Source organism: Rousettus aegyptiacus, unplaced genomic scaffold (genome assembly GCF_014176215.1).
Source record: "Rousettus aegyptiacus isolate mRouAeg1 unplaced genomic scaffold, mRouAeg1.p scaffold_m13_p_10, whole genome shotgun sequence".
Classification (NCBI taxonomy): domain Eukaryota; kingdom Metazoa; phylum Chordata; class Mammalia; order Chiroptera; family Pteropodidae; genus Rousettus; species Rousettus aegyptiacus.
Genome location: NW_023416285.1, coordinates 19940076 through 19953526, shown reverse-complemented (window position 1 = coordinate 19953526; position 13451 = coordinate 19940076). Strand labels below are relative to the sequence as shown.

General features: G+C 32.9%; 1 pseudogene; it reads right to left on the bottom strand.

The window, feature by feature from the left end:
• Positions 1–3452: 3452 nt before the first annotated feature.
• LOC107500173 lies at positions 3453–4650 on the bottom strand (annotated as a pseudogene).
• Between the last annotated feature and the right edge of the window lie 8801 nt (positions 4651–13451).

Genomic DNA, 13451 nt, shown 5'->3' with positions numbered 1-13451 from the left:
AAATAATTTATCTTAAATGAGAAAATCTTTGTTTGACAAAAGAAGAAAAAAATTACTTTAATACATATTTTTTTTCCTGTGGAAAAAGAATCTTCTTATCAGAGTCAGATAGTTTAAGACAGAGAAAAGAAAAGATGAATATAGCATGGAAAACATGATAGGGGGTAGCTGAATAGGCAGTATCTAGTGAGAAATTTCCAGCAGGAAAGGTGTAGCCAGATTTGGACAAGGAATGTTGGCATTAATAAGAAAAAAGCAACAATATAATATGTGTATTTAGGACACTTTTTATCCTGAAATTCACCCAAATGAGTCTAAATATTGAATGTTTGTGTGCATATGAGTCTTTTCCACATATTACGTTTTTTTTTTTTTTTCATGCCTATAGGTTTGGCTTGTTGCTTTTCACTAGATTTATGGGAGATGGTATTTTCTTCATGTGTGCGCGCATGCACACACAAACGCGCGCGTGCAGACACACACACCTATAAAAGCAGAAGGAGATTTAAAGAGGGACAAAGAAAGAGGAAAAAGTATATATATAAAGTATATAATAGATAGAACATTTTGATACAGTAGAGTGTTATAGAAATCAACATCGAGCCTGGCTGCTGTGGCAGTAAATATTTTTTTCCTCAAACATCCAATGTCCTTTCTTATTTCGGGTCTAAATTCCACTGTGCTGGTATTCATAGTCACTAGTTTGGTGTTGTTGCTGCCTTCTTGTTTTGTGATTGAATATAGTAGATTATATGTATATACATATGTATTCTATCATATGCATATGTGTATTCTGCCATATGTTATATCTGTTTTCTAGTTTCATGATAGAATATATATTTTTATGAAATTTTAAGAAAAAAAATTACTGCCCCAGAATTCAGGTTTGGCGATGATTTATCATCTGAAACTGAGAGAGACCCCTCTAGTTTACCTTTTGGCTTTATGTCTATGATGCATTTATGTCACATATATCATTTTTGAAAGTAAACAGGGGATCTATCTTACCTCAACAAGGAAAAAAAAACTAATTACAATCTGTTTAAAATCTGGTGCTAAATGATTTGTGAGTTCTATAAATCTAAACATTTACTCTGGAGATTAAAATATTCTCTTTTATTTAGGTTCACAGAAGTGTTATCTGTTGTGTAATTGCCCTTTTCAGAACATGGAAGATGTTGGAATAAGATTCTATAAGACACAAATGAAAATTCATTGCATTGCACTCTACGGTCTAGTATGTATTCATGAGTTTATTACCTTCAGAGTATTTTTCATACCCATGTAATGTTCTCAGCAATATTTTCCTTATTAATTTGGAAATAAAAAAATAGGTGTATCTGAGGGCTTTCATCATCTTGTTAGACACACATTTTATAGAATTTAAGAAAAGCAATTTATTCTATTCAGGACAAAACTGGGTCATTAGATATTTCCAATTATTTTATATATGGTTGACATTTTATTTACTTAAAAAATCACCTCTTCTATATGTGAGCATGCACTTTCTTTACCACTCATCAATATATATGAAAGGCATGAATCATGACAAACATGATTTCATTTTTTGCTCCTCGCACAGAGTACACTTCTCATCCTTCTGCCCTTGCCCCAGTTCTTTTTCCTGGCATTTAAAATGTATGTCTCTCTGACCTTATTACCCCTTCTTCCTCAGCCTAATCCTATTAAAAGCACTTAGCTGTCTCCAGTGGACATACCTTTTCAGTTTTCTTTCACATTTTTTAAAATCTGTGCCTGGATGTCCATTCGACCTTGTTCTAACCTACTTAGACACATCCTGCTGTGTGAAATTTCCCTATTATTCACCCACCAACAGCTTTAATGATTTCTTCTAACCCTGCGTCATAGACACAAATATATGGTTGTCTCTCTTCTTCAACACCTAGAAGATCCTTGATGGCCTTATCCTATGTCCCAAGCCTGATAGAAAGACTTGGACATAATATAAATAGAAACCTAATAAATATTGTGAAAGAATGAAGAATATGGATATATTTCTACCATAAAACTAGTTGGAAGATTTTACTAAATGCTACTAAACTACTATCGATCCCTGCCTGGCCCCAGAAAAGACTAAAAAAAAAGCTCATCAGTTCGTTTATATTTGGAAAAAGTTACTTGGTCCTGTGGGATGGGCTGACTTTTAAGAGAGAAAAATATCTATATGGCAGACAAATGAATATTCATGGTATACATGGGAAGATATGAATATGCATTCAGCATCAAACTTAACTTGCCTGAACATGCATTTGAAGATAACTTGTATTTACATAGACATCCTTATAGTGTGTGGAGAACAGATGACATACTTTTTACGTATGCAGAGTTATATCTAACCTACTTGGAAAAAAATTTAAACATTAAACAAAAGTGGCAACGTGAATGTGCAAAAAAAAAACCTTAAAACAGAAGGAAACTGATTAATTGATTCTATACAATCTGCAATTGTACTATCTAAACAATTTTAAGTTTGTTATTTCTACTTTTGACAGGAAGCCTTGTGTGTCCTTGCTGAGCCATGATGATTATTATTAATATTTAACTTTTTTTCTTATTCTTTCCAACACAAGGGAAATTTCAGAATGTTCTGTATCTTTTCTTTAAAGTAGGTGAGAAGTTTGAAATTGCTGTCTTTCCACATCCTCCTACACAGTCACACAATGGAAATCACTTGCCATTCCTCTGTCCTACACTTAACTTTACCATGAATAGAAAAATATAACAGTCTTCCACTGCTCTCTAAGCATCCGTTCTTTTGTGAGCTTCTTACTACCTTCCAAGTAAGTCAGTATTTTAGAAAATGCTGTTTCTGTTCATAACCATGCTCCTCTGCAGGGGACAAGACTGTATCCAAAGAGAAAATGAACCACAAAGGGGTGGTGGGTTTTTTGTTTTTTTTGTTTTTGTTTGTTTTGTTTTGTTTTGTATTTCAACAGCAATATTTTCATTGCTTTTGAGGGTTTTCCTAGAGCAGACATCCCATTGCACAACTGTTTCATTTGGCATTTTAGAAAGGTGCAGTTAAATTTTTTTTTTCTTTTTCCAAATTAAAGACAAACAAAATGCCCAGTGTGGTTAAAATGAAAGAGCACGGGCTTTAGAGGGACAGAATCTATTGCTTTTCCTTCCCATGTGTGCGATCTTTGATTAGCAGTTACTTCTGACCTCCCCCCCCCACCCCCCCCCCCCGCCCCCAGTTTCCAGAGATCCTTTTGAAATCCTGATCAATGGGGCCCCATATATCAGGAAAACCAGAGCTCAGCCCTTGGGGAGTCTAAACAAGACTGACACCCACTGGCCTAATTAGGATAGATACACAGAGCTGGAAGCTGACACGAAATTCTGGAGCAACCCCGATGGTCCTAAAACAAGGGGAATGCATTTCCAAACACTAAAGAAAAGTATACAGTGGTTTCTCCTATTCTACAGGCTTAGTAAACCCAGGAGACAGGCACTCGCTGCAGAGAACTGCATGCCTGGTCAAAGGTTTCTTGCAATTTCTCAAGGGTTTCACCAAGGCCATTATTGACCAGTGAGAGATCAGAGTAGAGGGAGTACTGGCAGTTCCGAGTCCTGCTGCAGCTGCTGCAGAGCTTCCGTGAGTGCCCTGGTCAGGAGGTGCTATAAACACAGGAAAGGTGAAAGTTCTGCGGTGTGAACAATCTCCAGCGGCTGGTCAAGGATGGCGGTCCTGTCCTGATGATGAATCTGGTGCACTGTTTCTAATAGGGTGCCAAACATGTTGACCAGGGAGTTGCCAAAATCCAAGAACTCGTTGGCGGAGTCGTCCTCGTCACCCCCTCCGCAGAGATGAGGTAGTGACCTTTTGGTCCATCTCAGTCTTTTTGGGCAGGGTGTTGTACATGGAGCAGGGGATGCGAACTTCTCTGGATCCGGGCTCAGAAAGGGATTCTTAATGTGGCTGCGACACACCACTGGCTCGGGTCAGCATTAGCATCTTTCTCTTGAATGCGGACAGTAGAATTACTTCTTCTTGGAAAACAATACACAAATGGTCAAAAATTTGACTGTGCTTGGCCAGACACTTGTCATTATGCTCTTTCCAAAGGAAATGAAGCTCAGAGCTTTGCCTGGAGCAGACTGATCCATACTTGCCATTCACATTCCCGCAGCTCAGGAGAAGGGATCAATCCTGCTGACTCCTTTAAGAGGTCTTCCACCCGCCTTTGCCACCAGTTACTATCATCTTTGTTGATGATCTGAAGATAATGTCCCCAGTAACAAACTTCAGTCCCACAGCCTCCTTGTAAGGAATCAGATCGTCCTTTTGGGGGATCATAGTCAAACTGCGCTCTCATGAACATCTGTAGTGCAGGAAAGTTAGTGCTGGGAATTACTTTTAATGAGAATGATCATTCCTTTGGTTTCTTTCATTGCCTTCTACAGCTGATCTACCGAGCGACTCATCACATTTGTGCTACTGATTTCTAGTCTGTAGATCATGCCACCATGAAGAATTCTTGCCACTGTACAGGACTACTTTTCTTCAGCGTCAGATGATTCCCACAGGCTTCTCTGTGACTTTCTCCAACTGCATGAGTCACCCCCTAGAATGGGAAGGGCTACTTGGGGGGCAGCAGACCCATTGATATACGTGTCCTCAGTCATGGTATTCAAGTGGTTGTGCTTCTGTAGCAAGAGCTCCAGGTAAAGATCAGAGAAGGCCTTAGGTGTGCTGCCCCACCCTCATCCTCCCTTGCCTTGAGCGTGATCTTGCCGCAGCCCTGACTTGGTGGCCTCGACAAGAGGCAAAGATCAGACAAAGGCTGGATGGGGAAAGCTTGAGGCTTGCGGGGCAGGCACCACGTTTTTATAATGTGTGGCATCTGTTAATAAGAGGCTCCACACAAGTGAAACAACGCTTAATTTTAAATTCCTTTGAAAGAGAAATGTGTACAATACTATCATAGATGGAAAGAAATCAGAACTCAGACATATTTAAGGGGAAAACATATTTATAAAACTTTTATGGAGGGTAATTTAAATAAAGAAATGTTTTATGTATTAAAATTTATTGTATACTATTATATCCTCAGAAAATAATAAAAGATGAGTAAAAATACTGTGTTACTAAAATGCTCAGTGTGGTGTTATTTTACTACTTCAAAAATTTTAGAACCACCAAGTATAAATAGGTAATTGGTTAAATAAATGATTACATGTACTTGAAGTACCATGAAGGTGCGCTGGTTAATGAGAGTGCATATTCTGGAATCACACTACTTGGGGAGATTCCTAGTTTTCTACTTTCTAAGTAGAGGACTTCCAATAAATTATGTATTTGCTCCATGTCTCACTTCTCTAAAATGAAGAGCAGCAACAGTAATAGTATCTACCTTTATAGTTGGTTGTTAGCATTAAATAGGTTAACATAGTTATTTTTAGGAATAACACCTAGCGTGCGATAAACACTGCATTACTGTTCATTTTAGCTACGTAGCCAAATACATCAATTTTGTAGAAAACATAGTAACATGGAAAGTTTTCCTGAGAAAAGAGAATTCATATTATTTGCCCAGATTGTAAGCTGCACAATCACCTTTACAGATCGACCTCTCTTTCTTTATTTCAAAAACAAAACTATAATTAATGAAAAATATTTAACATATTGTTTTTGATAATATGATTTATAAATGGAGATGATCGTTGAAAATTAGGTATGGAAGACAAATAAATTCAAAAATGTTGGTTTGTGATCATAGAGTGAATTTAAATATAAGTTAACTTATATTTACTTATATAAATATGTAAGTTCTTTAAATATAAGAAGATAAAGTCACATTCTGAATATATGGAGGAAGACCACATGATCTTAATTTCAGAGCTATCTGTATCAGAGATCTAATGTTACTAATAATGATCCTCTATTCTAGTGGTTTGATGTACTACCTAAACAATCTTTTCTCTTTAGTAGGCTATCAACTACCCATAGATTTAAAGAATGAAGGCCACAGTGTAACAAAAAGCAAACACCAAAACATTTAAAAGACTCTAACTAGTGATTGGTATTATCATTAATTCTTGAATTCAGAGATTCAAAATTCAAGCAGTTCATAAAATGTCATCATTAATGAAGCAAATGGTATATAGATGACATGTATATAGATAGATGATGAGTAACCTTTCTAGGTGTCATGTGTTAGTATTACTTCAGAATCAACCAGTCTCACTTTTCCCCGAGCATGACTATTATAAGCTATAGTTGTGTTATTCAAATTTTGCACATTTTACATTCCTATACAATTATTGGAAGCATTGTGCATAAGTAAAGAAGTCTAATTATTTTCTAAAATTAAAGCAGTAGAAGCCACACAGTATTCCAAAATAAACTTAGTTTTCAGTCTTCAGATCCTGAGATTAGACAAACAGACAAACAAAACAATAGCTAAGCATGACATCTTCTGGCTGGTCTTTAATATTTTCTGGAGAATTCCCAGCTGATCGGTTTCTTCTAGTTGAAAGCTACTCCAAAAATTTTACTTTATTTTTTTAAAATGTTTCTAAATGCAAACTTTCTCTTCTGAATCACATTCTAACTTTTTCCTCTGAATCATTTTGTAAATTGTTGATAAAATAGTTTTCCTCATTCGCAAACATAATCAATCTGACTTTTTTTTACTGTCTACTTGTTTAAACCTCCAGCACATATGTCCTGGGAATTTTGTATTTGCTTTCTGTGGTTTATTTTTCTCCATACAGTTGTCTTGATTTAAAATAAAATATATTTTACTTGTTAATTATATTGATTCACTCTTAAAAATAAAAGGATCAATGAAGTAGGGTTTGTTGTAGGTTTTTTTTTTCATTTGTTTTCAAAATCCCTTTTATTCACTACCTTATTTCTATTGTCTCATATGGTGACTGGAAGATATTACACATGTTGAATAAAAAATGGATCTTAACAGGTGGATTAACTTAATAGTTAAAAATACATTGCCTAGATTCGAAGTGCCTATATTCCTCTTTCTCTCTCTCTCTCTCCTTTCCTCCCTCTCTCTTTCTCTGTCATTTATTACCTGCAGTAATCAATTTAGGCCTGTTCTCCTTTTGTTTTTAAATTTTTATTTTTAAATTATATACGACATACAATATTCTATTAGTTTCAGCAAAGTTAGTACAATATTATTGACTGTATTTCCAATGTTGCACTTTATATCCTCATTATTAATTTTATAACTGGTCGTTTATACTTCCAAATCCCCTTCACCTTTTTTATCCATCCCCTCCCTCATCTAGCAACCATTAATTTATTCTCTGAATCTATGAGTTTGTTTCTATTTTGTTTTGTTTGTTCATTTATTTTAACTTTTAGATTCCACATATAAGTGAAATCATATAGCATTTGTTTTTCTGTCTGACCTTTTACTTAGTATAATACACTCTAGGTCTGTCCACGCTGTCACAAATGTTTAGACTTATTTTCTGTGCCTTATTTTTCTATATTATAAAATGCCACAGATAATGGATGTGAATTTAATGAGATAATACATTTAAATCACCTAAAACTTAAACCTAATTATTTTGACTATTGACATGTTTTTTATTGTTTTTTTTTTTTTGTAAGTGGATTTAACACCACTCTATTTATACATATTTTCCATCTCTCAAGAAGGATCAGAGGAAAACATTTTCTACAAAGATTCTCCCTGCCTTTTTTATTGAGAATGATATTTCTCATTATAGAATATTGGTTCTTATGGTGACAGGAGGTAAGATTGAATTAGGTAGATTTTTGAAGATATGATCATGATAGTCATGGTTAAATTTAAAGTTTTAGCAATAGCTTTCTCTTTGAGTTAGCCTTCACTAGGGTTTAATTTGCTACTAATTTGACACCAATACATACAAAGTTGTCAAAATCTCTTAATATTTTTGAACTAGACTTGTTTTTCTCTTCTTTACTTTACCCTGAAACTCTAAGTGTCCACAGACATAGAGGAAGAATCTTGATGTCGGCACTAGTTTCAAGAGGCCAATAAGATTATATCGAAATACAAGAGAGTCAACCAAGATCGATGCCATTCAGAACTTGTTCTTTTTACAATTTTCTTTGCCATCTATGGGTTGGACACTGTGAGCCAATTATCTTGTTATTACCCTGCACGGGCTTGTGCCTATATAGATGTAGTAAAACCCTGAACTGCTTAAAGAGGTATTCATAGCCACCTAGAAGCTGTTGAGGTCCACATAAAAGATTTCAGGTTGTCTGCTGAATTAACTCTTGATATTTTGCAGTGTGGGAATCTTCATGAATATAAATGGGACAGAAGGGAACAATCACAGGGAAGCTAAGGGAATGTTACTTAAATAAAGCCTCATCGATGGAACAAAATATCATTTAAAAATTTTTTAAGCTTGGTTAGTACTTGGATGGGAGATTGCCTAGGAAGACCAGGTGCTGTAGGCATAAAACAAACAAACAAACAAATAAATAAGTAAGTAAGTAAGTAAGTAAGTAAGTAAATAAGGTATTGTAAACTGACAAGGTCCTTGCAATTTGTGATGTCAGCCAAGGATTGCCTCACCTAAAAAAATAATAATAATAATAAGTATGTGAGGATAGTTGTGCTTTTTAAAATATATAGTAAACAACAGTTGTAGCAGCCATGAGAAGAATTCAAGGACCCATGGGGAAAAGGTGGAATAAATGGTCAGACATGGTTGCTTTTTCCCGAGTGTTTTGCATTATATCTTGAATTCTTTCAGAGGAAAATTTTCTTCTATGGATTAGAGACTATACTGAAAATGTTACAGGTTGATGAATATTTAAAAAATCAGTATTTAAAATTTTTTACATTTACAAAAGGTCATGTTGACACAGTTGCCATTTTCATAATTTAGAGCGTTAGTTAGAAATTTACCATCTTAAGATCCTTCCTGTCCAAATGTGTTAAAAAAATAATCAATTCGAGAAAATAAAAAGCTTCCCCAAATCAAATAAGTTGTTTTGTTAAAAAAATTTAAACCAACCAAAAGGGTAAAAAGGATAAACTATCATTTAGTTTTATCAGAAAATGAAGAGTTTTGACATATGAAGTTGGGATTACAATTTAGGCTCTCTTCATACAATTGAGCTTGACTAAATTCCTTACTTTCATATTTTCTGATTTGATAACCATACTGTGAGTGATTAATAGTTTTCTGGTAAGTGAATTAGGCAATTTCAAGGCAATAATTACAATTATAAAATATGGTGCCGAGTTTAGTTTTTTTCATAGTGGTATGCAATTAACAAATAATACAAAATTAAAGTGAAATTTATATTGTGTTTTAGTCACATAGGTACTGATATATGCATTAAAATTGCAATGGAATATACCTCTTAGATCTGCTGCATATTGCTGGCTTTTACTTATATGTGACTGCGGTATTTATTTTTATAGAAAATTTTGGGGTTTTTGGGCCATTTCCAAAGAATAATGATGAAGATTCAAGAGTGCTGATAAATATGAAAGGTAATATATGTATATATTATTTATATGTTGGAATTTTACCTCAGCTGAGATGAAATCATTACGGGACAGTTCAGGTCTTGTCCTACACAATTTGAATATGATGACCCTAAACATAGTTGTGATGCAGACAAGGGCAGGTTCTTGTAAACCTTTTAACTTGAATTACCCATGTGAAGTTCTGTTTACCTGAAATGTCTGGCATGTTTTCTTCAATGGCACTTCATAAATAATATGTCTATGTTCTCCAACATTTTATAGTTATATCTTATCTTAGCGTCTCTGAAACTTTGGGTTTTTGATATATATTTGAGTACCTGCAGCCTGATTAGGGCAATGTTATCAGGGGGTTTGGTCTAAACCACTAGTTGTTTTAATACATTGTGGATGACATAGTCCTCTGTGGCTTTCATTTTATTTACCTTCTTGTTTTATAATTAATATTCCCTTAGGTACAGAAACTTTCATTTTGTATATTTTTATTCTTTACATAAACATAAAATTTCATAACTATTAGGGTTCTGTGCTTCCAGAGAGATAGTTATTGTGAGATATAAGCAAAGTATAAGACTTGGCCTAAAATATCTGAGTATTATTAGGTGTTACAGGTGGCAGGGGGTGGGAGAATGGAGAAAAGTATCTTTTACTATGAAATGGTGAAGGCAAACACTAGCTCTCAAAGGCTAAATTATGATTTTAGAATTTTTACCTTGGATTCTCCCTTGAGTACCCCCCCGAGAGTATAAAGAAAAATTAAAACAATAGATGTCAGTTATATATTGCCCAATTAAATATAATAGAATGTAAAGTATATAAATAAATAGATTTAACAAATAATGTATTTCATTTAGGGTGTTAGTATATAAACCTTATGTTACTATTCATAAAACTTTCAAGATATATACTTTAATGCATCTTTTTTTGAAAGATAACCAGATATTTGAATCATATCAATAGTCCTAAAATGAATTAGATTTTAAAATTAAATTTCTTTAATCTCTAAAATTTTCTGGATATTAATTTTAAATATTACATTAGCAATTTTTCTGTGATATAACTTTTAGTCTATATTTTTTGTTGAGTTGTCAGGGCTGGAAGATAAAAATACAGAGTACCCATAAGTTTATGGTCTCCTTCTTTCAATGGCTTATTAAAACACAATCATAAACATATTAAATAAAATATAATTCTTAATATATTTTGATTTTCTTGAAATTTAAGCAGAAAATTGATTTTAAAAAGAATTTTCCCCTCTAGTCATTACTATAAAAATAAATGTTATAGCAGTTGCTTTTCTGGAGATTGCCTTAAGTTTTAATTAAGATGATGCCTATAAAAAACACAAAATATGGTGAATAATTAAGGTAATTATCTAGATGATCAAGTAAGAGGAATACTCTAAAACACAATAAAATGAGCTTAGAGATGAGTTCTTACAGGAAAACAGATGAATTTTGGACTGAACATTTTGATAACATCTTCAGTTCTCCATTCAAAAGAATTAAGTCTATAAAACAAAATCACTAACGAAACACTCACTACTTTATCATTCAGTAAACTGAAGTAATTAAGTATGTAATATACCATTTGGCTAGGCTATTAATGATTTTCATAAGTTAATATAGATTATGGAAATATTTATTAATGAGGTATTCCAAAGATCAGGAAGTACATACATAACTAAAATATTTTCTTTAAAAAGGATTCTAATTTTACATAATCGTCAGAATAAAATATAATGAAGAATTTTTTACACTGAGACATTCAAAAGAGTAGTTTCTTTCTGTTACCACATAATGAAATCTAACTATAGGTGGTAAATACACCATGCAACACACACACACACACACACACACACACACACACACACCCCTTACTGTTGAACTGTACACCTGAAACTTACTGCATTTCATTAACTAATGTTACCATAAAAAAAAAAAAAGTAGTTTCTCACACTGCTTAATAGATCCCAGATAAAATTTTCAACAAAAGAGGAAAATACTATATTTAAAGGGAAGAAACCACTTCTGAGGTCTTGTGAGGTCTTTGGACGTTCTTTCGGCAAATATTTAAGGAAAATTGCAAATTACTTATATGTCTCTGTGAAGATTTACAGGAGTTAATAATGTATATTTTTTTCATTCATTTCTGTCTTTAAGCATCTGCTAAAGAGATTGAACAGAACAAATGGGAGCTAACAGATAATTTCCTAAGTAGTCATAGATTAGTGAAAGATGGCCCTAACCATTCTGGGTAGACAGCTATGAAAAATCCATGGCTTTCTGCTCATTTCCCTACCCTTTAATCATATATGAGTCTTTCAAAATTTGAGCTTGATTAACTCAATCTCCTTGGGTTTTATATATGTCAAAAAGTTAAACCCCCTTTTTTCTCATTTGTTCAACTATACTATCAAATACAATTTATCAAATTTTAATTTTGTAACTAAATTTTATTATGAGCACTTTACTAGTACTGCAATATGATTACATTTTTCTTCCTAAACAGAGACTGTACACATAGTAAGTGCATGAGTTTTTCCAAGTGTTGGATCTATTATTTTTTCCCTTGATTCTGTCAGATCCTCTCTGTGTACAAATCACAGTAAACTGAAAAATCAGTCTTCTATTTAATAAAAAGTCTATTTTATTGTTCTTATTTTCATAAGTCAAATATTAGTACATAGTATTTTTCTAAACTATCACTAAACATATAAAGTTTAAGAATAAATTTTATACACACATATGTATGTATATGCATATGTATGTTTTTCAACTATATTACAATAATATTTGAATTTAATTAAATGCAAATGTTGATACTTTTTTAAAAAAACATGCTTTTAAAATACATTTTATGATATGAGCTTTATGTATATTTAAAACATTAGTTTCATCCCATCTTGGGATGGGCTTTAAAATTATAAAGACACTGGTCAGCTCAAATTAAAAAGTTCTACTAGATCACCTTCCAATTCTCCTGAACTTTAAATAGTATTAATCTTTTCTCACCTCTCTCTCATATAAATAAAATTGTATAAACACTAAATTTTGATATGCTTATTAAACTACACTACATTAACAGTTTTCATGGATGTAGATAAGGATTTCTTCTTAGGATAATATTTTCATTGAATGATTTAAGTATTGTTCGTAAACACATGGGATAAAATACATCTAATTCTATGACATCCCTGCAATTTCAAGTTTAAAAATCATTGCCAGAATTCAAGTGCAGTCTGACTTTAAATTTCAGGCTCCATTACCTCTATATGCAGAAAAATATCGAAAGGAACAAAAAATAAAATAATTTATTTTGCCTTAAAATAATTCTAATAAATCATCTTTTCACTAAAATTTCTAATTAGAAAAATAACATGCACAACTGTTCTGTGACACTAAAATTAAAATGTGCAAGACTGTGGATTATAACTGTGAATTCTGGTGTCATTTAATCAATAAACAATCACGTAATAAAAGATTGATGTCTCTAACCATAAGTGAATTGTCAGTGTGTTTTGCACATTGTCATTGCCTACCACAATTTATCGTGTTTAAACGTTTTCAAAGAATTAAAATGTGTCATTATCATCCTGGTCATTCAGCTTCTGAAGAGATGAATGAATACTGCTGTGACACAGAAGAAAATGCTTTGTTCTTATTTTTTTTAGTTTCAAGTCAGAAATTTCCTTTTGTAATCATAAATTACTAAACTAAAGCCAAACATAAGTAGAACACTGTTTTTCCAAAAAAAAAAAAGACAATAACAAATAAAATAAAAACACTTTGAAATAGCCCCCTCAGAGATATTACAGAACTTTTGCTCTATGTTTGTGAGCCAGTAGTTTTAATAATCCTCTACTGCTTTCTGGCTATCCTTTGATTATTTTGGATGCATTAATTTTGTATACGATTACAAAATTTTATACCTTTTTATTTAACCAAGAAAAATGTAAAA